Source organism: Diceros bicornis, chromosome 6 (assembly GCF_020826845.1).
Source record: "Diceros bicornis minor isolate mBicDic1 chromosome 6, mDicBic1.mat.cur, whole genome shotgun sequence".
Taxonomy (NCBI): Eukaryota; Metazoa; Chordata; class Mammalia; order Perissodactyla; family Rhinocerotidae; genus Diceros; species Diceros bicornis.
Genome location: NC_080745.1, coordinates 4,135,566 through 4,156,683, shown reverse-complemented (window position 1 = coordinate 4,156,683; position 21,118 = coordinate 4,135,566). Strand labels below are relative to the sequence as shown.

Genomic DNA, 21,118 nt, shown 5'->3' with positions numbered 1-21,118 from the left:
TGTTTTCCGAATGCAACTATCATGTTGCATTCCCAGTTCTAGTTGCTCCTAGTCCTCACCAGCACTTGGTATTTGCAATTTTATTTTTTATTTTGGCCATCTAATAGGTGTGCGGTCTCTTATTGTGACTTCTGCTTCCTTTATGAAAGTGAGCTCTGCTAAATATAGAATCCTGTGTTGACTTTTGGGTTTTCATTCTGCACTTGAAAGATGTCATTTTGTTATTGATTTGTCTCTTTTGTTTTTGATAATGTATCATCCATCATTCACATTATTTCTCCCTGTATGTAACGTCTTCCCATGTATATATGTATTTCCTTGACTGCTTTCAAGATTTTCCTTTTATCTTTGGATTTTAGCAGCTTGACTATCACATGCCTAGGTATGTTTTTAATTTGTATTTTATTTTTTAGGTTTCCTGACCCTCTTGGATCTAAAATTTTAGATTTTCCACCAAATTTTGAAAGTTATGTTATTACTGGTTGATTTGCCTTTCTGCCTCATTTAATTTTTCTGTCCTTCCCCTCTCTGCTGGGGACTCAATCATCTCACAAGTTGTAAGGCTCTCTTCATTTTTCTTCAAAATTTTTACATTCTTTTCTTCAGGCTAGATAATTTCTATTGCTCTATCTTCATGTTTCTTCTACTGTTTCTCATCTACTGGTAAACTCGAAAGTATTTTTTTATTTCATCTTCTGATTTGGTTCTTTTTTGTAATTTCCATTTCTCTGCTGAGTTTCAACATCTGTTCATTCATTATGAGAATATTTTCCTTTACCACCTTGATCATCTTTATAATAGCTATTTTCTTATCCTTGTTTGCTAATTGCAACAACTGGGGGATAGCTTCTACTGCCTGTTTTTGCTCATATATGGATTACATTTTCCTATTTCTTCAAGTCTCATGATTTTTCAAAATTGTGTACTGGAAACCATGAATGATAGTTAAAGAGCCTCTGGATTCTATTGTATTCCTTTGAAGAGTGTTGTTGTTTTTCTAGCAGAGAGTTAACTTGGCTGGACTGAAACTCCAATCCTATCTCCTTTACAGTGAGCATAGCTGAAATCCTCGTTCAGTTCTTTCATCTTCCAACTGTTGTTTTTACTCTAGGCCCTCTGGAGCCTACCCTGCATGTGTGTTGTTCAAAGATCTGCCAATTTGGTGTGTGTGGGGGTGAGACATTCATATATATTTTGAGATTTTCCTCTTTGTGGGTCCCTCTCTTCCAGAATTTCTCCCCTAACTTTCCAGCTACTCTGACAGCCCCAAAATACATCCTGTAACATTACAAGTAAGACTGTAGTTTTTCCCCTGTCTGGACCATGTACAGATTTTGGAATGCTTTGAGGCAAAAGACTCAAGCTTGCAAATATCTCCTGGTGCAATTCCCATCATTTAAGGGAAGACTCCCTCTCAGTTCTGCTTGCTTTTGGAAGAGATTTATACATACACACATATACACATTTATTATATGTGTATTACATATAGATACATGATTCTCTATAAATATATATAATAATTTATGCAGATTTTATCATTGTTATCTGTGAGAGTGTTAGTTCAATATGCTACTCCACCATTACTGGAAGCCAGACCTCGGTTTTGTTTCTTTTTTGGATTTTATATAAATGGAATTATGAAATATATAGCCTTTTGAATATAATTTCTTTTATGCCACATTATGGTTTTGATATTTATCCATGCTATTGCATGTAGCTAGTGTTTGTTTATTTGTTAAAAATAATTAATTTTTTTAAATGGTCATAAAATATGCATAACATAAAATCCACCATTTTAACCATTTTTAAGTGTACAGCTCAGTGACACTCAGTACATTCACATTATTGTGTACTTATAACCTCCAACCATCCACAGACCTACTTTCACCTTGCACTGAAACTTTGTGCCCATTAAGCAACAACTCTCTGTTGTCTCTCCCTCTTGCCCCTGGGAACCACCATTCTCTTTTCTATTCCTATGAATTTGACTACTCTAAGTACCTTATATGAGTGGAATCATACAGTATTTTTCCTTTTGTGGCTGGCTTTATTTCACTTAGCATAAAGTCCTTAAGGTTCATCCATGTCATAGCATGTGTCAGAATTCCTTCCTTTTTAAGGGTGAATGGTATTCCACTGTGTGTATCCACCACATTTTTTTTGTCAATTCATGCGTTGATGGACACCTGGCTTGCTTCCAGCTTCTGGCTATTTTGAATAACACTGTTAACAACACGGGTGTACCTATATGTGTTTATACCTCTGCATTGAGTTCTTTTGAGTGTATACCTATAAATAGTGTTCTGAGATTCATTTCCTCCCATGTGGGAGGGTTCCCCAGACCTCCAACAAGCAATTCTTAGGATGTCAGCTGGTCGTCAGATAATTCAACTCAATTTGATTCTGTCAACCCAGAGATACATCAGATTCCACAGGTTGAGGGCTCAATCCTATAGGACTGCACACCCACCCTACCTCACCTCAACTTCAGATGCCAGTTAGAAGCCCAGGCTGTTACCTGTACTTCTGACTGACTGGCTATAAACCAGAGGTTCCCACAACCTCCTCCTTGGGTTTGATTAATTTTCTAGAGTGGCTCACAATACTCAGAGAAACATTTACTAGATCACTAGTTTATTATAAAAGGATATAATTCAAGAACAGCCTGATGGAAGTGGCTCATAGGGAAAGGTATGTGAGAAAGGGCACAGAGCTTTTATGCCATCTCCAGGTGCACCACTCTCCAGGCACTCCTTGTCATTGGCAACCTGGAAGCTCTGTGAACCTCCTTCTATTGGGATTCTTATGGAGGATCCCACATGTAGGCATGATCAATTATTAACTCAGTGTCCAGCCCCTCTCCCCTCTCTGGAGGATAAGGAGTAGGGCTTAATATTCCAAGCTTCTAATCAGGGCTTGGTCTGTCTGGTGACCAGCCCCCATCCAGGAGCCATCCAGGAGCCCACCCAGAGTTGCCTCAATAGAACAAAAGATTCTCCTAGTGTTGTTATCACTTAGGAAATTACAAGGGTTTTAGGAGATCTGTGTCAGGGATGGAGTCAAAGACAAACATTAGAACAAGAGATGCTACTAGTGTTCTTTTCATATAGGAAATTACAAGGGTTTTAGGAGTTCTGTGCCAGGAACTGGAGGAAGAGACCAATAAATATATTTTCTATTATTTCAGAATCCATAAGTGGAATTGCTAGATCATATGGTAATTCTATTTTTAATTTTTGAAGGAACTACCATACTGTTTTCCACAGTTTTATATTCTCACCATCAGAGCACAAGGGTTCCAATTTCTCAACATTCTTGCCAACATGTTATTTTCTGATAGTAACTATCCTAATGGGTGTGAAGATGTATCTCATTGTGGTTTTATTTTGCATTTTCCTGATACTTGGTGACGTTAAGCATCTTTTCATGTGTGTACTGGCCATTTTTTTTTCTTCTTTGGAGGAATGTTTATTCAAGTCCTTTGTGCATTTTTAAATTGGGTTTTTTTTTATTGTTGAGTTGTGGGAGTTCTTTATATATTCTAGATATTAATCCCTTATCAGATATGTGATTTGCAAATATTCTCAACCATTCTGTGGGTGGCCTTTTACTCTGTTGATAGTATCTTATGATACAGAAAACTTTTGCATTTTGATGAAGTCCAATTTGTTATTTTTTTTGTTGCTTATGTCTTTGGTGTCATATTAGAGAAATCACTGTTGGCAATGGCATTTGGATACAATGACACAAAGATTTTACCCTGTGTTTTCTTCTAAGGATTTTATAGCTTCAACTCTAACATTCAAATCTTTGATCTATTTTGACTTAATTTTTGTATATGGTGTAAGGTAAGCATCCAACCTCATTCTTTTGCATGTGGGTATCCAGTTTTCCCAGCACCATTTGTTGAAAAACTTATCCTTTCTCCAATGAATGGTCTTTGCATCCTTTTCAAAAATCATTTGACCGTATATGCAAAGGTTTATTTCTGGGCTCTCTATACTATTTCATTAGTATATTGTGTGTATTTATGCCAGTACCCCACTGTTTTGATTACTTTGTAGTAAGTTTTGAAATCAGGAAGTATGAGTTCTCTAACTTTCTTCTTCTTTTTCTAGATTGTTTTGGCTATTCAGAGTGCCTTGAGAGTCCATAGACATCTTAGGACAGATTTTTCTATTTTTGCAAAATCATCATTGAAACTTTTATCTTTTTGAATAAGTTGATTCTTAAGTAGTCTACTCTTTTTGATGATATTGTAAATAAAAATGTAAAGTTTGTAGATTTCTTTTTCAGATTGCTTATTATTAATGTATAGACGGACAACTAATTTTTGCATGTTGATTTTGTATCCCAGTACTCTGCAGAATTTATTAGTTCTAACAATTTTTTTGTGGAATTTTTAGGGGTTTCAACATATAAGATAATATTTGTAAACAAATATAATATTAATTCTTCCTTTCCAATTTGGATGCTATTTCTTTCTTTTTCTTGCCTAATTGCTTTGTCTGGAACTTCTAATACCATGTTGAATAGAAGTGGTGAATGTGGGCTTTCTTGCCATGTTCCTGATCTTAGAGGAAAAGCTTTCAGTCTTTCACCCTTGAATATGATGTTCTGTGTGAATTTCTATATATGGCTTTTATTATGTTGAAGTAGCTTCCTTTAACCCTGAAGGATTTTTAGTGTTTTAACATGAAAGCATGTTTAGTTTTGTCAAACGCTTTTTCTGCACCCATCGAGATGATCTTTTTATTTTTTCCTTCATTTTGTTAATGTGGTTTACTACATTGATTCATTTTCATATATTGAAACATCCTTGCATTCTACGAATAAATCTCACCTAAAAATGATGTATAATCCTTTTAATATGCTGCTGAATTTGATTTGTTACTATTTTATTGAGGATTTTTGTATCAATATTCATCAAAGATATTGTAGTTTTCTACAATAGAAATTGTACTTTTCTCTTCTATTGTATTCTATTGTAGTTTTCCATTTCTGTAGTTTCAAAGACCTGTCATTTTATTTTCTCTTAGCATCTTTGGCTCTGCTATCAGGATAATGCTAACCCCACAGGATGACTTTAGAAGTAGTCTCTCCTCTTCAACTTTTTGAAAGAGTTTTAAAAGAATTGGTGTTATTTAATTTAAAAAAATGCTTTGTGCCCAGGAATAAATTCAGCATAAAATAAATACAAATAAATATTATTTAAAAATGTGAAAAAGTTGTTTTCCTAAAATAAGTTAAAAGTTAAGCAAGTAAATCACTTACCACTTTATTTCTTAAAATTTTTAACCTAATAATAGGCATGAACAAATTGTTAGAATTAAAATGACTCAAGTGTTCATTTTCTTCATTGCAAATTTTCTGAGAGAAGTATATGGTGCCATCATGTATGACATCTTTTATGAAAAAATGGTCATTTTTTGTAGTATTTGAGAACATTATGAATTTTCCCAGTGGCCTCTGATATGCAAAGTTATCTTTTCAACATATATGTCTTATCATCATCCTTACCAAATTAACAAACTCTGTCAGGTGCTAATTAATCAACTACTTTTCATATGATTCAGGTTCTCCACTATTAATTTCCCTAACCATCAGGAAATTCTACAACTTCTCAAGATTAAGAATTTTACCTTACACTGTATTTCTCTCATGTGTTTTAAAACATCCAAAAATCATTGATAAACTGACCCTGCCCAAACTAAAGCATGGTGAATTATAAAAGATCGTCTCCGTTAAGTGGGGAAGGATTTCAGGTTGAACTTAATTTTATAAGTGGTCAATTTATTACAGTGTATTTTTCTCTTATGTATTTCAATTCTTTTTTTAAAAAAGTGATAGTTGAGGGCACTTAGATAATAAAAAGTTGAGAAAATAAGGAACTGATATACTTTGTAAGCTTCAAATGTTTTCAAGCATAAGATACAATAAGAACTAAAACTAAGAAATGGCAGAGGAAATAGAGATAAGAGGATGAAATTGCAAAACTGAATCTATAATAATATCTCAATGGATAGCGTTGTGGTGCCAAGAAGGTGGTGAAGTCAAAGAATTCGTAAAGATGATAATAAACAGACTGCAAAGAAAAAAGATCGAAATTTTTATAGAGAGAATTTTTACAGCGATATTACAAATAGAGAACAGGGAAGAGAGGTTGGAGTGAGAGACTATCTGCTTGTTAAATTACTCCCACTGTAGAGAACAAAAAACCAATTTGCTGAAATCTTTGTTTCCCTCTATGACCCTATCTTTATCTGTAAAATCTCAGCTCTGAATCAAAGTCACAATCCAGCTTTTCCATCACTGGGGAACAGAGCATTTACGCTCATCTGAAACCTCATCTGCCCTGCCTGTGAAATAAGGCTGGCCATCCATTCTCACAGAGGAGCCAACTGGAGGTAGGATTTTTGGTTCTGAATTCAGCTAAACATCTTCAAAGAATTGTATCTGGCCTTCCTCATCCAAGGCTATCAGTGAAGGGCTGGCTGGCTTTCAGAGAAGACCAATTCACAGTCAGCTGAGACATTTTCTGTTGAGCTTTCTAGAGAAGGCTGCGGGGCTTGTCAGTAAGAGTTGAATCTGTACGGGTTATATTTTTTAAATTTTATTCATAAATTTATAAAGAAATTTATATGGTATTACTTATTATCAAGAAAAAATGTTGTCTATTCTCTGGTCATTTAAGCAAAATCCTCCTCTCAGGGCCCACCCATGGACAAAGCCCAGATTTAATCTCCAAGCATCTGCCAGGCACACTGTGGTCAGTGGGAAGGCCTCAAGTTGGCAGCCTGTTCCCTTGTGTCCTGTGCTGGTACTTAATCTTGCATCTCTTCAGTGTACAACTAGACAGAGGCTCAAAGGACTTGACATTGGAGAAATGTACTTTTCATTGTCTTTAGACTTCTACGCTTTTCAAAAAGACTTTCAGCATTTCCAGTAATTGTGCAGCAGTTTACCCAACACTAAGGTTCTCACTTTAAAAATTAAAATAAACTTTGAAAAGGAAAAAAGTGATCTCTGCAATTTTGTACAGAATCTATATAATGGGTGTATCCTTATAAATGGAGGAAAGATAACAAATTTAACTCTTTTGGTTAGTTAACAAAGTATTATATTTTATATATTACCAATTTTGAGATTATTTGTATTTAAAAATACGGTTTCAAACCTCTAAATCATTGTAAGTGGTAGAGTCTGCCATCTGCTTTGGCTGAACAATTATATACAATGAGTCAGCCAAAACTCTTCCATTCCTGTATAATCATATATGTGGGTGGTATTGGTTGGTTCTTATAGATTGTTTGAACACATGCATATCACAAAATACAAGTGGCCATTAAAAATTAAAATGTTCACCAAATACAAGATTATCTGATTCCTAGAAAAAGAAAACAATACTGTAACATTAAGGCTAAAACTGTCAAAAAGGAAGCCAAGATACACTCAAGTCAAGCTTTTGCTGAAAAGTTAATTGGCTCATCTTTGAAACTTTGTCATGTTTATTGTGTAAGCAAGATACTTTCAGAGCCGAGAATATAGAAAGTGCTTATTGGTAAGTTAACATTGTGATCATTTATTTTGTAAATGTTAATATGTTAATATGTTAATATTCATTTTCTACTATATTCAGATTTTGAAGTTCTGCTAAATCTAAGGCCACATTACTGGCAAGTTGGGATACCTCTAGACATCTGAAAAATATGAGTCCTACACAGAAGCATATAAATTCTCTCTTCATCATGTTCTAAATTCTAAAACATTCTAAGGTTTTGGAACAAACCAATGGCATTCCACATTTACAGTAAGGCTGCATGTGCCATACATGATCCTATAGGAAGAGAAATCCAGATTTTAAATAAAAGAGATTGTGAACAAAAAATAAAGTATATTTTCACTTCTGAAAGGGGATTTCAAGAAAGAAGGGACTCTCAGAACATGTGGTAAGTGGTAACTAAGTTACCAAAGGGTCTCTAAAAGAGAACATATTGTGGAAAAAAGAGCCTAAACGCAGAGAGCTAAAATGGCATCTCTGGAATCCTTATGATGAAACAGACGCTGAACTACTTTTTCCTAAAATTTAAAATGCATCTTATCCTCTAAACAAATACCACCACGCTGCCAGGGAGCTTACCTGGGCATGGTGACGTGTTGGAATCATTTTTCTAATTCATTGGTTCTTAAACTTGATGGGCACTAGAAGCACCTGGAGGCCGTGTTGAAACCCAGATTGTCGGGCCCCACCGCAGAGTTTCCAGTTCAGCAGGTCTGCACCAGCACCTGAGAATTTGCATTTCTACCCAGTTCCCAGGTGATGCTGATGCTGCAGGTCCAGGGACCCCACTTTGAGAACCACAGCCTAACTTACACCCTATATATGGTTACCAAATCCATTATTTCATCCTTTGGCTGCTACTTTTCCTTTATCACATCAGCACCTTAGCTCCGAATCTCCTCACCTATCAATGGGAATACTTGGAGAATTTAACAGCTGGTCCTCCTTTCCAGCTCAGTTCTCCTTTTTCCTCTCAATACTACAATCTCTTGTCAGGTAATTGTTCCTTAAACGTCAGTTCATCATAGATCTTCCTTGCTGAAAATCTCATGGCTCTTATGCTGAGCACAAGACATTTTAAATTCTCTACTTGGCTCATACGGTTTGTAATAGCCTGTAGAATGTGGACACCCTGTTCCCTACACTACCTACTATAAAGAAGTACGTGAGGATTACATAAGATACAGTCAGTTCTCGTTATGCACAGTGTGACATTCTATAAAGTCGCTGTGAGCACTGAATCGGTGAATATGACCCACTGCTCCTATGGGAAATGCAGGGTTAGGTTGCTGCAAGCCTTAGTCACAATTTATTCAACTGATCAATACATAACCTTGTTCTCTGTGTGTTTCTCTTTAAAGTCACCTTATTTAATATATATTGTTGATATATTAACTTTGAACTCACACCAACAGCACTGTAACTCGTCTGAAAGAAGATTGTCCAACACACATACTTTCTCTGTAAAGGTACGTCACAGCCTCCTGCCCTGAGGAACACCAGGCAATATTGCAGCACTACACATGGGGGACATATTAAACAGCAAAATCATCAACACAAGGCACAAAAAGATAAGAAATGAGGCACTAAATAGATTGCAAGAGGGACACTTGTTTACAGTGTGGGATGAAACGAGGGCAGAGCGTCACCTGGTTCCCCCTCAGCTGGGAATGTGCACGTCCAGTGAATCAAATGTTTCCCCACTTTGTACATATCTGCAAATGGACATGAAAGCCCTGTGGGTGTTTATTAGGAGGCTGCCAGTACATTTTAGCTAGTGGGCAAGTGTGCAATACGGAATCCACAAATAATGAGGATCAACTATATTATGAAAACATCTTTTCAAAACCAGAGTATTGCTCAGATATAAGAGCAATAATGATAACTTAAGGTAGCTAACATTTTAGTGCCTACTATGTCCCAGGAGCTCTTCTAAGTACTTTACATAAGTTAATGCATTTAAATCTCACTAAAACCCTATGAGACAAGAGTTATCAGTAGCCGCATTTTATAGATGAGGAAACTAAGGCTCAGAGAGTAAATACTTTGCACCTGTTCCCCAGTTAAAAGTGGAATAACTGGGATTTGTGCCCAGACAAACTGGTCCAAAGCCCACAGCCTCAACCACTATGGTAGGAATGTGAGTGGATTTTCTACCACTCCCTGAAAAGCCCCTTCTGCTCCAGTCAGTGTGGTCTCCCACATACTTATTCACTCATCAAACATTTTCTGAGTGCCCCAAAAGTGTCAGGTACTGTGTTTAGATACTGGAAGGACTAATAGAATGTCGACGCAAATAATCCAACCAATATATAAATCAAAATTGGGTTGAGTTTATGATGAGCCAAACTTTGAGGGTCATAAAGCCCAGGAGAGTCCTTTCACAAAGAAATGGAGGCCCAAAGAAGTGAGGTGTACAGAGTGGTTATATACCATCAAAGACCATGTATCACATGTGATTGCAATGTCCCTTTTACAGTAGTCATGATGTTGACCTGTCAGCACGTCGATTGATGGACACAGTGGGCATCAGGTCTGCTGTCTCCATGGGCGGGGCTGTTGTCTCGAGTTGGGTGGTCACAGGATGAGCACAGCAATCAAATCCTAGCCTAGGGAGAAATGTTTATCCTTAAGGAAATGCCAATGTGGGGGAAGTTGCATTTACAACTTAAGGACATTGCTTTTGTCTTTGGGACATGTTAATTGCTTAAAGCGGATATACAAAGGATGAACAGAGGCTACAGGCCCCTTTTAGGAAAAAAAAAAAAAGGTTCAGGCCCAATTAGTTTTACATCAAATAGCTTCCTCATGTGCCCCAATATATCCTATTGCTTGCCATTTATTCATCAAGAAGAAGGATAGTCTCAGCTTTAAGGAGCTCACTGTCTATGAGACATGAATAAAACTACAGTTATGGAAAAGTAGATAAGTACAGGGTCCCAGAGTGGGTACATCAAAAGGGGTCTCTAGATGGAGACCTCTCAGGAAAAGTGTCCAAGAGGAAGGAACATTTGACATGAGTTTAGATTAAGAAATAGGAATTAAGTTGATCAAAAAAGGGAGTAGGAGGACAGAAGAAACACATATAAAAAGACAGATATAAAGGATGCTAAAGCTTTCAGAAAATGGGGGTATTTTTAAGGCTGGAACAAAGCGAACATGTAAGACACAGTGGGTGATGAGGCTAAAGATGAGGACAGCAAGGCAAAGCCTGCGTGTCCAGCTCAGGAGTCTGAATGATCTCACGGATGCTCTGAGCAGTCATTGAAAGAGTCTAAGCAGATGTCAGATTTAAGCAAATTTGGATTCTAGAAGGTAACTCTGGAGGCATTGTGGAGGAAAGATTAGAAAAAGTTAAGACTGGAAGTAAAGGGACCTGTTGGGAGACTGGGCAGCGATCCAGATAAGATAGGCCTTGGCTCAGGCGGGGGGTCTGCAGGTGGAGGAGGCCAGGAGGTGGGAAGCAGTGCTGGGCTCCTGGAGGAGGAAACTGAGCTGCCTCTCAGTCAGGGGAAGACTGTGCCTGTCATGGCCTCCCCACCTCCATGCCCAAATGCCATGTTCCTTTCTACGTCTGTACCTTTCCCCTCTTCCCCCATCTGAAATCCTCACTCTTTCTTCCCTCTACCTGCCCAAAAGTGGTCCCTTTGAGGGCTTGATCTAGTCCACCTCTCCTAAGAGGCTGTCCTTAATTACAATTTCTCAATAACATTCTCATTTTTTTAATTTCTATAATACAACATACACTAAATACCTTGGCAGAATCTAAATACATCTTGCAAACCATTTCATGTATGTGGACAAGCTTGGAACCTTATAATTCTTTGTATTTCCTTCAATAACTACCACAAATACCTTGCACATATAGGTCAACGGATGTCCAGTAAAGTTCAATAAAGAAGAAGCACCTTTTATTAGCTAAGAACTTTTATGAGCTCAGTTATTCCTTTAGATCAGCTGCTTGAACCATTTGTGTTTCTCCACAGGTCAACAGTGTTGCCCAGAACAAATGAATTTTACACCTTCTCAAACTCAATAGAGCAAAGATGGAACTTCATTCCCCCTGCAAGCCTTACTGCCCTACAGAAAAGCAAAAACAACGTGTGACATCTAATTCTTTCTCCACATTCTCATCCTAAATTGCAACTGTTTTCCAGATGCTAACTGGTTTTCATTCTTAAAACTGACAGAAAAGTTTCTCATTATTTCCTTTTCTTTCTTTTTTTGTGAGGAAGATCAGCCCTGAGCTAACTTCCGATGTCAATCTTCCTCTTTTTGCTGAGGAAGATTGGCCCTGGATTAACATCTGCGCCTATCTTCCCCTACTTTGTATGGGATGCTACCACAGCATGGTTTGACAAGCGGTGCATCGGTGCGCGCCAGGATCCGAACCTGTGAACCCGGGGCCGCGGCAGCGGGGCATGTGCATTTAACTGCTGTGCCACAGGGCTGGCCTCTCTCTTTATTTCTAAAGCTGAAATGTTTAAATTGTTCTCTGGGCTAGTTGGAGTTTCCACAAAATGAAAACGCACATTCCAGAAAAATCCTTATCTTTCCAGGATAATCCTTAATATATTATGGTAAACACCTTGGCAGAATGTCACTGATTTTCAATGTCAGTGCCTCCACAAGGGTATCTTCGCATTGTCTCCCCTCCCAACCACCTCTCACTTTGCCCCTCCCCAGGCTCATGGGCTCAAAGTGTTTACTGAGCACTAAGAATGAGCAGAGTCTGAGGGAGACTTCAAGGATGACTAAGCCATGGTTTCTGACCCCAACCATCTCTCTCCATCTCTCCTTTAACCTCTAATTTTTTTTACTCTGGTTTCTACTTTAGTTGTTTACTTGTCTTGTGAATTTTTGTTTTGTGGTTTATAATTACCATGTAAATCCATATTACTTTTTGCCTTAGAGTTTAGAAAGAACTTACATTAAACAAGGTTTTTTTCCCAGCCCTTTGATGTGTCTAATACCTTCCAATGCAATTCAGGTGGCTTCTTGCTTTTACGTCTCCATCATTATTCCTTCAGAATTATGTTCACCCCACACTTGTGATCTGACCGATGCTGCTTTACACTTTAAACTTTTCTATGCCAAGATTCACCTGAGGAATCCCTCAAGCACCATCAGCTAGGCGACCGCACATTCCTGACATCTGTTTCCTTGATTTGTTCCTAAATAAAGATGTTACTTTTTTTGTTTTGTTTTGTGAGGAAGATCAGCCCTGAGCTAACATCTATGCTAATCCTCCTCTTTTTGCTGAGGAAGACCGGCTCTGAGCTAACATCTATTGCCAATTCACCTCCATTTTTTTACCCCCAAAGCACCATTAGATAGTTGTATGTCATAGTTGCACATCCTTCTAGGTGCTGTATGTGGGACACGGCCTCAGAATGGCCAGAGAAGCGGTGTCTCAGTGCGCACCCGGGATCCAAACCTAGGCTACCAGTAGCGGAGTGCGTGCACTTAACCGCTAAGCCACGAGGCCAGCCCAAGGTGTTTCTGAAACTAATAAAAAATTGTACCAAGTGGTCATTGTATAAAAAGCACTACCACAGATACCTTCAAGAGAACAAATGGAAAAGAATATTCAATTCCTCAGATAGGTTTGCAACCAAATGAGGCATTGAGGGGACCAGGGGGCACTGATAAGAGCAGTGATCCTAAGAGAAGAGTTTTAAGTCAATTTCAAATGAGGTTAAAACTGGAATGAGATAATATTTTACCAGTTATCTGAAATCATAAACATTTTTCTGACCTTTGAGAGTTTATTTGCATATAAACTGTACATGTGGGGTAAGAGAGTGCTGATATTGTTTAATTTCTTGTTATTATTCAGCACTTTGTAACAGATGTGGCTATTCACAATTAATAAATATCATAATGTGGAGAGACCCAACTTTCAACTGCCTGATATTATCAATTCTTACACAAAGCTAGAGTTTTAAAGATCAAATTTCATTCTAGTTACCTGTCAACTAGTCCATTTATCAGAAAGATGCTGAGTTTTAGGAAAATACTTCAAAACACAAATTTTGTATGTAATTTCAAAAGCAAAAAATGAGTTAAAAACTGGGTGGTAACCAGTTTTGCTACAATATATTAACCTTTAACATGGGAGCAAACATTTTTAGAGAATATAATTGAAATTTGCCTATTTGTATATTGTAGAATGTTAAAGGATTTACAGTTTTAATAGTATTTCAAATACCAGAGAATAAAAAACAGAACTGATTCAGTTTTGTAAAATAGTTTTTTAGACATAGCAGATTTTCACAGCATATTACTTGAAAATAAAATAATCAATTAGTGATGTTTAAGCAATGCGGTTTTATTTTAAACTTGCTCATTCCATAGGAGCATCAATAAAAGCCCTCCAGGGGTGGCTGACGCTCTTTCCCTCCACATGAGCACCAGCTGCGTTTGCTTTAAGCATCAGACTCTCAGGCAACACCATAGCCCTCAACTCCGTTTAGTTGAGAAAAGGCTTTATGAGTCGTGTGTTTTTTTCTAGGGGTATGGAGCTCCCAGACTTATTAACTACAGGGAGAAAGTAAGAGTCAGAACACATTCAATAAACTCCAGTGTGCTCAGGTGAGAGGATAGGTGCCTGAACTCACATCTGAAAAAGAACTTAGAGGATGCTTTCTGAGTCTGCTTCGTGCCTTTGACTAAGTAATCCTGGACATCGCCGTTACGGCCACAGAATAACACAGGCAGCCTTGATGGACCAGAAATCCTCCTTTGTCCATCATTTGTACAGAGCAAACTGGCTTAAGACCTCTCGTTTCCTGCTGCAGTGGTAATTTACAAAGATACAGAACTGCCATCTAGTGACTAAGAAGAAAACAGCAAGGTGCTTTACATGGAAAATGAAATTGTAAGTTTTTTAAAAAAGAACAGTGCAGCACTAAAGTTGGTAAAGTTGACACAATGTGACACATGAAAGTTATAGTAAAACTGAAAAATGTGTAGGTGAAGTAATCAGTTGTTCTCTCTGCCTCTAAAACATGTCTTGACATCTGACTCATAAATAGTTTAAATATAATAGAATAACTTTGGAAATAAACTTCTCATCTCATCTCATTCAATGATGCTGGCAGGAACTGGTATTAAATAGCCAGATGGTGAATACCAATGTTGAAGCACCATTTTTATCACCGTGGAGAGAATAGAGGCATAAATCCAAGAGACTGATGTTCAGATCTTCCCTCTTACCCTTGATCAATTTTGTAAACATGGTCTTATTTTGTTTGTGAGGAAGATCAGCCCGGTGCTAACATCTGCCAATCCTCATCTTTTTTTGCTGAGGAAGACTGGCCCTGGGGTAACATCCATGCCCATCTTCCTCTACTTTATACGGGATGCCACCACAGCATGCCTTGCCAAGCAGTGCATCGGCACGCGCCCAGGATCCGAACCAGTGAACCTCTGGCCGGCGCAGCGGACCGCGCACACTTAACCGCTTGCGCCACCGAGCAGGCCCCTAAACATGGTTTTCTTTATCAGTTAAATATGAATTATAATAGTTACTTTAAAGGATTACTGTAAGAATTGCATGAGGTAATACAGTAAAGGAACCGGTGTAGAGTGATAGTTAATTCTCCTGCTCTGTCTCTCTTCTATGAAACATGCACAAATCATCTAAGAAGAGAACTCGTCTATACAATAAATATATGACAAAGAGTCAATGGCTCCAGAAGTAAGGGCCACCATTGTTGAGGGCTTAACCTCAAGTGCTTCCAAATACTGTTAACTCTCAATTAATTTTATGTCTTCCAGACACTTCACTGGCTAGAAGGAAAGAAGGTGAGAAATTTAAATTGATGTATTTCACCCTTGAATGGCCAAGCTGTAACATCAGGTGTTTTAAATCACCTAGTTCATCAGGTTTTCTGCTTATTATTATATATTTTACCATGGTTCACAGCCCGAGAAAAATAGAAAATCATTATAATTTTGCACACATGAATATATATCTTGACTATTACAGCTGGAATCTTAATGTATAGAGCAATGTTGTGCATGTTTTGTCCTTGTTGATAGTACAGAATATTTTTGTCCAGGTTTTCTTTGGCATTATCATATATAATGAAGAACTCAGTAACATATGCCCTGGAGATAAGGATTTAGAAAAATCTAACATACTATCCTAGTCATGCCTCAAAAAAAAAAAATATATAAAAATAATGAGAGAATATTTTGAAGGCATTATTTTTCTTAATTATTTCCAACTTTATGTCCATTTACTTGTTTTTAATCATTCTGCATCCTATTCGTTATTGGCTAATCATCTCAAGGTAATTAAGTAACCCTCAGCTGAGTCCACCATGCCTCTTCAAGTGCCCCAGTCTGATGTTGGTTTCAGCTCTGACAAAAGAAGCTGGGAAAACCTGTTTTGTGGCAATATTCTTAAGGATATCTTTACTCTTACAATAATAGCTATATTTTTGAAAGGCACCAGTGGATTATAAAATCAAGTACTCGACCAATGTCGTATCCTCATTTTCCCTCCAGGGGGAGCACAACTTTCATGTGTAATGCAGGGCTGCTGCTTTATTGTTTCCTTTCAAGATATTTTATTACTTGTAAAACATGTCGATGTAAATAATCCATAATCAATCTATAAATCAAAATTGGGGCGAGTTTATTATGAACTAACTTTTGAGGACCATGGCCCTGGGCCTTCCTTCCCTAAGGAAGGAAGGGCACCGAAGAAGTGGTGTGTACAGAGTGGTTATATACTGTGAAAGAGTATGTATCACATGAGATTGCAATGTCCCTTTTACAATAACCACAAGATCGCCCTGCCAGGTTGCCCTGCCAGAATAGCTATTGATGGACACAGTGAGGAGCAGGTCCACTGTCTCGATGGGCATGGCTGGTGTCAGGTCTGTTGTCTAGAGCTGGGCGGTCACAGGATGACTGCAGCAGTCAAATCCCAGCCTAGGGAGAAATGCTTATCCTTAAGGAAATGCCAAGGAGGGGGAAATTGCATCCTTATCTTAAGGCCATTTACTCTTCTCTTTGGGACATGGCAAAGCAGATACACAATGCAGGCGACAGGCCCTTCTGGAAAAACAAACCCAGGCTGAATTAGTTTTACCCCAAACGGCTTCCTCATATGCCCCAATATATCCCATTGCTTGCCATTTATTTATCATTTTCCCCTTTTTGATCTATAATATTTTGATAGAAAGCATTGATGATCAAAATATTGTCCGTCAGCCCCAGGGTGGTTGCCGCCTGCCCTGGGTCCATCACGTCCCTCGGTGCCAGGATTTTATCTCATTTATTTGCCCACTTGTCCCCGTTGGGGGGATTTAATTGAATACAGTGGACAAGCAAAAGGTATACATATATTAATAGAGGAAGCATTTCATGGGTTTTGGATTTATTTTAGGTTGTTGCACAAACATTGTGTATGTGCTTTTTATCACTCCTTGTATTTACGCTACGCACAATTATAAAACAAGTACAATAACAATGATAATAATTTAACATCTTTGAAAAGATTATTTTAAAATGAGTTCTTAGGCGTAGTCCTTATCAAAAAGGGAAGTTTGTCCTAGGTTATAAGATCAATCGACCACCTCAGCTTTCATTACTCCAGCTTACATGACATTCTTACAGCACTGAGTAAAGAAAACAGCAATTAGTTTAAATGTTATGGCTAGTACAAGAATTTCAAGAAGTAATAGAAATAGGAATTGCAATCCAGATCAAAAAAGGGAACCAATACCAGAAGGGAGCCAACCAAACAACTCAAGACTGAGCGCAGGATCACTTAAGGCATTCACCTGCTTTTTCATGTGCTTTAGCAGAGATGACACATTGGAAGACACGTCAGGTATGAAAACACAGCATTCAGTTTGAATGATTGTACATGTACCACCTTGGGATGTAGTTAAAATATCTAAGGCCATTCTATTTTGAAAGACAGTCTTTTTATTAAAGACATTTTAGTATTTAATAAGGCAATTCCTGCTTGACTGTCACTAAGGGCTTCTGTATGTGATGTGACATCCTTTAGTCCTAAAAAAGGAACAAATATAGCTAGCTGCTCGGTGGTCATACCAGGAGAACACTGAATGAGCCCGTCTGGCCTTAAGCAGAGAAAGGTTGGCAGCAGTTGTCACTGTGAATCCTTCCCTGCATTTAAGGGAAGATCGGGTGCAGTGTTTTAGCCATCAGGCCAGTAGTCAAGGCCAGAGATTTGTTCTATACAACCATTAAGTTATATTAGGAGCCACCCGATAAATGCCTGGACATTAAGACCAGTCTGTTGAAAATCAAGCACCTTCCTTAAGTATGATAGTATTCTGAAAATCTTAACTGTAACAATTATAAAATAAGTATACAGTTTAAGCATAACAAAGGTTTAAATGAGTGGATTTAAGGTTGGGAATACAGGCCTGGTCCGGAGTCTTGGGACAGCTGTCTACAAGTGATGTTGTCTTCTTCTCATCCTGGTTTGGAGATATTCGTATTGGCCAGTTGAAGTCAGCTTTCAGAAATAGGAACTGTAACGCACTCAGATACAAAAGCCTCTTTTTAAAACAAGAAATGTGAATCCCTGAGTCTATGTCTTTTGATTCTGCAGCTCACGAACTGGTTAAAAGTACCTGGTATGCTCCTTTCCAATGGGGCTGTAGAGTCTTTTATTTGATGACTCTTCTGATAAATAAATTTTCTAGGTTATCATCCTTAAGGTCTGGGAGGGCTCTGTAAAAAGAATCGGCTACCGACTTCTCATATATATGTTATGTGTATATATATATATATATATTTTTTTTAAGTGTCTCAAGGAGACCTTGGCAGTAATTAAGATATTTTCTTTACGTGAAGTTGATTCATACATTTCTTTATCTAATTGCATAGGCTGTCCAGTTATTATCTCAAAAGGAGACAGCCAGTGTTTAGTAAAGGGCGTAGATGTAAGATTGAGGAGCAGTAGTGGAAGAGCTTTCAGCCATGAGATGAAATGTTCCTGAAAACTTTGCCAATTGAGTTTTGATTGTGCCGTTAGTTCTTTCCACCAATCGTGAGGATTGGGAATGTTAAGCGCAGTGGAAATGCTGTATCATTGGCCCAATATTAAAATAGACTAATTATTTGTCCAGTGAAATGAGTTCCCTGGTCACTATGTAACTCAGCAGGAATTCCCCAAACAGGAATTATTCTAATAGTAATTTACCTACTATTAGAGCCATTGCTCTTCTGCAAGGAAAGGCCTCAACCCAATGTGAGAACACGCAGTCATTACAAGATATATTTATCCTTGAGATGGTGGCATTTGGACACAGTCCGATTGCTATACCTCAAAGGGTCTCTTAGTAAAGGCAAAGTGGCCTTGTGATTCATGTAGTAGTTTCCCTAGATGATATTTTGGGCATATAACACAATCAGTATAGCTTTATGAGCCGCTGTGGGAGAAGGTTTTTAAAAGCATTGGTCTTCCCACAAAATTATCTTTTCAGGTGCCCAATGGGTTAATTGGTGTATATGCTGGAGCAGTGGCAATTGTGCTCCAATAGGTACTATGGGTTTTTTACTGGATGCAAACCACATCTGTGAGGGGGTGTCAAAAACTCCCCCTTTTGACTCCTATATGTGTTTCTCTTCTTCGGTGGTGATTTCTTTCAAGCCTGTGGAAAGAAGTCTTTTATTGGGTTAGCAGAGTTAATAGGAATAAGCAGGTGTGGGAGGTCAAGATTTGGCCACCCTGAAATGTATCTCTTTACCTCGATTGTTTTCTCTGACGGACATTTGACCTCCCCCACTAACTGCCTAAAGAATTTGACATAGTAACTCTTTCCCGTAACAGATCTTCTATCTGATGGTTGTAATATAATGTAAAATAGATGTTACAATAGGAAAGACACCAACAAGCCCATCTTATCAGAAGTTCTGTCTCTCTCTGGCCACATTATCTGGATGGCCCTGTGAGGAGTTGCCAGACAAACATTTACATTTATAAGGGAAATCTCCATTTGTAAAGCTCTCTCTCTCTCTGTATTGGGAAGGGGGGGGATGTCATCATTTCTAGAAACTTATCAATGTGGAAGGTGAGGCCTTAAATCTGCATAATAACCTCACTCTTGTTTACAGAGCTTTAGTGGCCATCTCCTGTAACTGACACCCCCCACCCCCAACATCCTCCTCTGTCTTTACATAAAGACGGTATTTAAGATGAGAATTTCTGCTGTTGTGTTGAGAAACACAGTGTCCCTGGTTTCTCCCATGTATACATGTTATTATAGTTGGTATTATTTTCTCCTGCTAACCTCTCTTGTTATTTATTTGGCCAGCCATAAGAACCTTAAGGGAAAGGGCAGAGGGTGATTCTCCCTCTTCCCCCACATAGGCATTCTCGAGGCTGGACAGCATATCCAGCTTGGTAATATCTTGTTTATCACTTAAGTAAGACCCATCTGTAAACCAAATTAAATAGAATGCAGTCGTGGCCCTTCCTCTTGTAATGTTGGAAGCAAGATAACAGGGTTAAAATAGTGAGTAATATTTACCTACGCAGTATAACCTAAGAAGTTTTCTCATTTACTTGACAATGCTGCCCGTGCAATTTAGCATACTTAACAAGGCTAGTTAGTTTAGTATCTCCCTCTTTATAGGCAGAGATAAAATTTTCTTGAGAATTGCCAGGGCCCTTTGAAAATTCGCAAAGAAAAAGGTTATTAGACAGACTTTATTTAGGATATGAGTTTTGGGGAGATTGTCAAAAATATAGAAGGGTTTCAAACACTTGGTCCGACAAGATCAAGGAGTTGCTGCTCTTCTCGCAGTGAAACCATGCTTAGTTAACAAACAGCAGTTAAACAGTCAAAAAGACCTTAATAGAGAGACCTCAGTCTTTTGAACTTAGGAAATTACCTTAACAAAAGAGATCTCTGTTATTTAGATAAACTTAACTCAAAGGTGAAGAAAAATCTTTTTATGTAATAACTTCTATCAAGAGTAGATTAAGAGTAGAATAGGGCCAGCCTCGTGGTTTACCGGTTGAGTGAGCACGCTCCACTGCTGGTGGCCCTGGTTCGGATCCCAGGCGTGCATCAACGCACCGCTTCTCCAGCCATGCTGAGGCCACGTCCCACATACAGCAACTAGAAGGATGTGCAACTATGATGTACAAGTATCTACTGGGGCTTTGGGGGAAGAAAAAAAAGAGTAGAATAAAATTATCCTTTTAAAAGGAAGAAGACCAAATTTGAATTTGTACCAGCTTACTTTTGATATTAAAAATCATTTACTTAATTGGATTTAGTTTAATCTTAGCCAACTTGACCATATATAAAACTCCTCAGGGTTTCTCTTCAACAAACCTTCTATAACTTTTTGTTTACATTCAGAATTTGTGCCATGCGCTCCTTTTTTTCCTTCTAGTACTTTTCAGGGCAAATTTATCTTTCGTAACCAAGCAAAAATATTTCCATTTTTCATATCTTCTTAATGAAAACACACTTCTTACTCTCCTTGAATACAAACATATTTTTCTTAATTTTTTAGTAGCTTAATCACATCTTAGAAATTTTTAACCCT

General features: G+C 38.0%; 1 protein-coding gene across 2 annotated transcripts in view; it reads left to right on the top strand.

Moving 5' to 3' along the window:
* Positions 1 to 21,118, top strand: part of LOC131406903 (ral guanine nucleotide dissociation stimulator-like) — a 113,010-nt gene that overhangs the window by 6,224 nt on the left and 85,668 nt on the right. The window contains exon 1 of one of the 2 annotated variants that reach the window (XR_009220389.1): positions 5,701 to 5,720. The exons of the other annotated variant lie outside the window; for it this stretch is intronic. The gene's annotated coding sequence lies outside the window, so the exon portion shown is untranslated. Of the gene's footprint in view, positions 1 to 5,700; positions 5,721 to 21,118 lie in introns of those variants that run through there. 2 annotated transcript variants of the gene reach the window in all.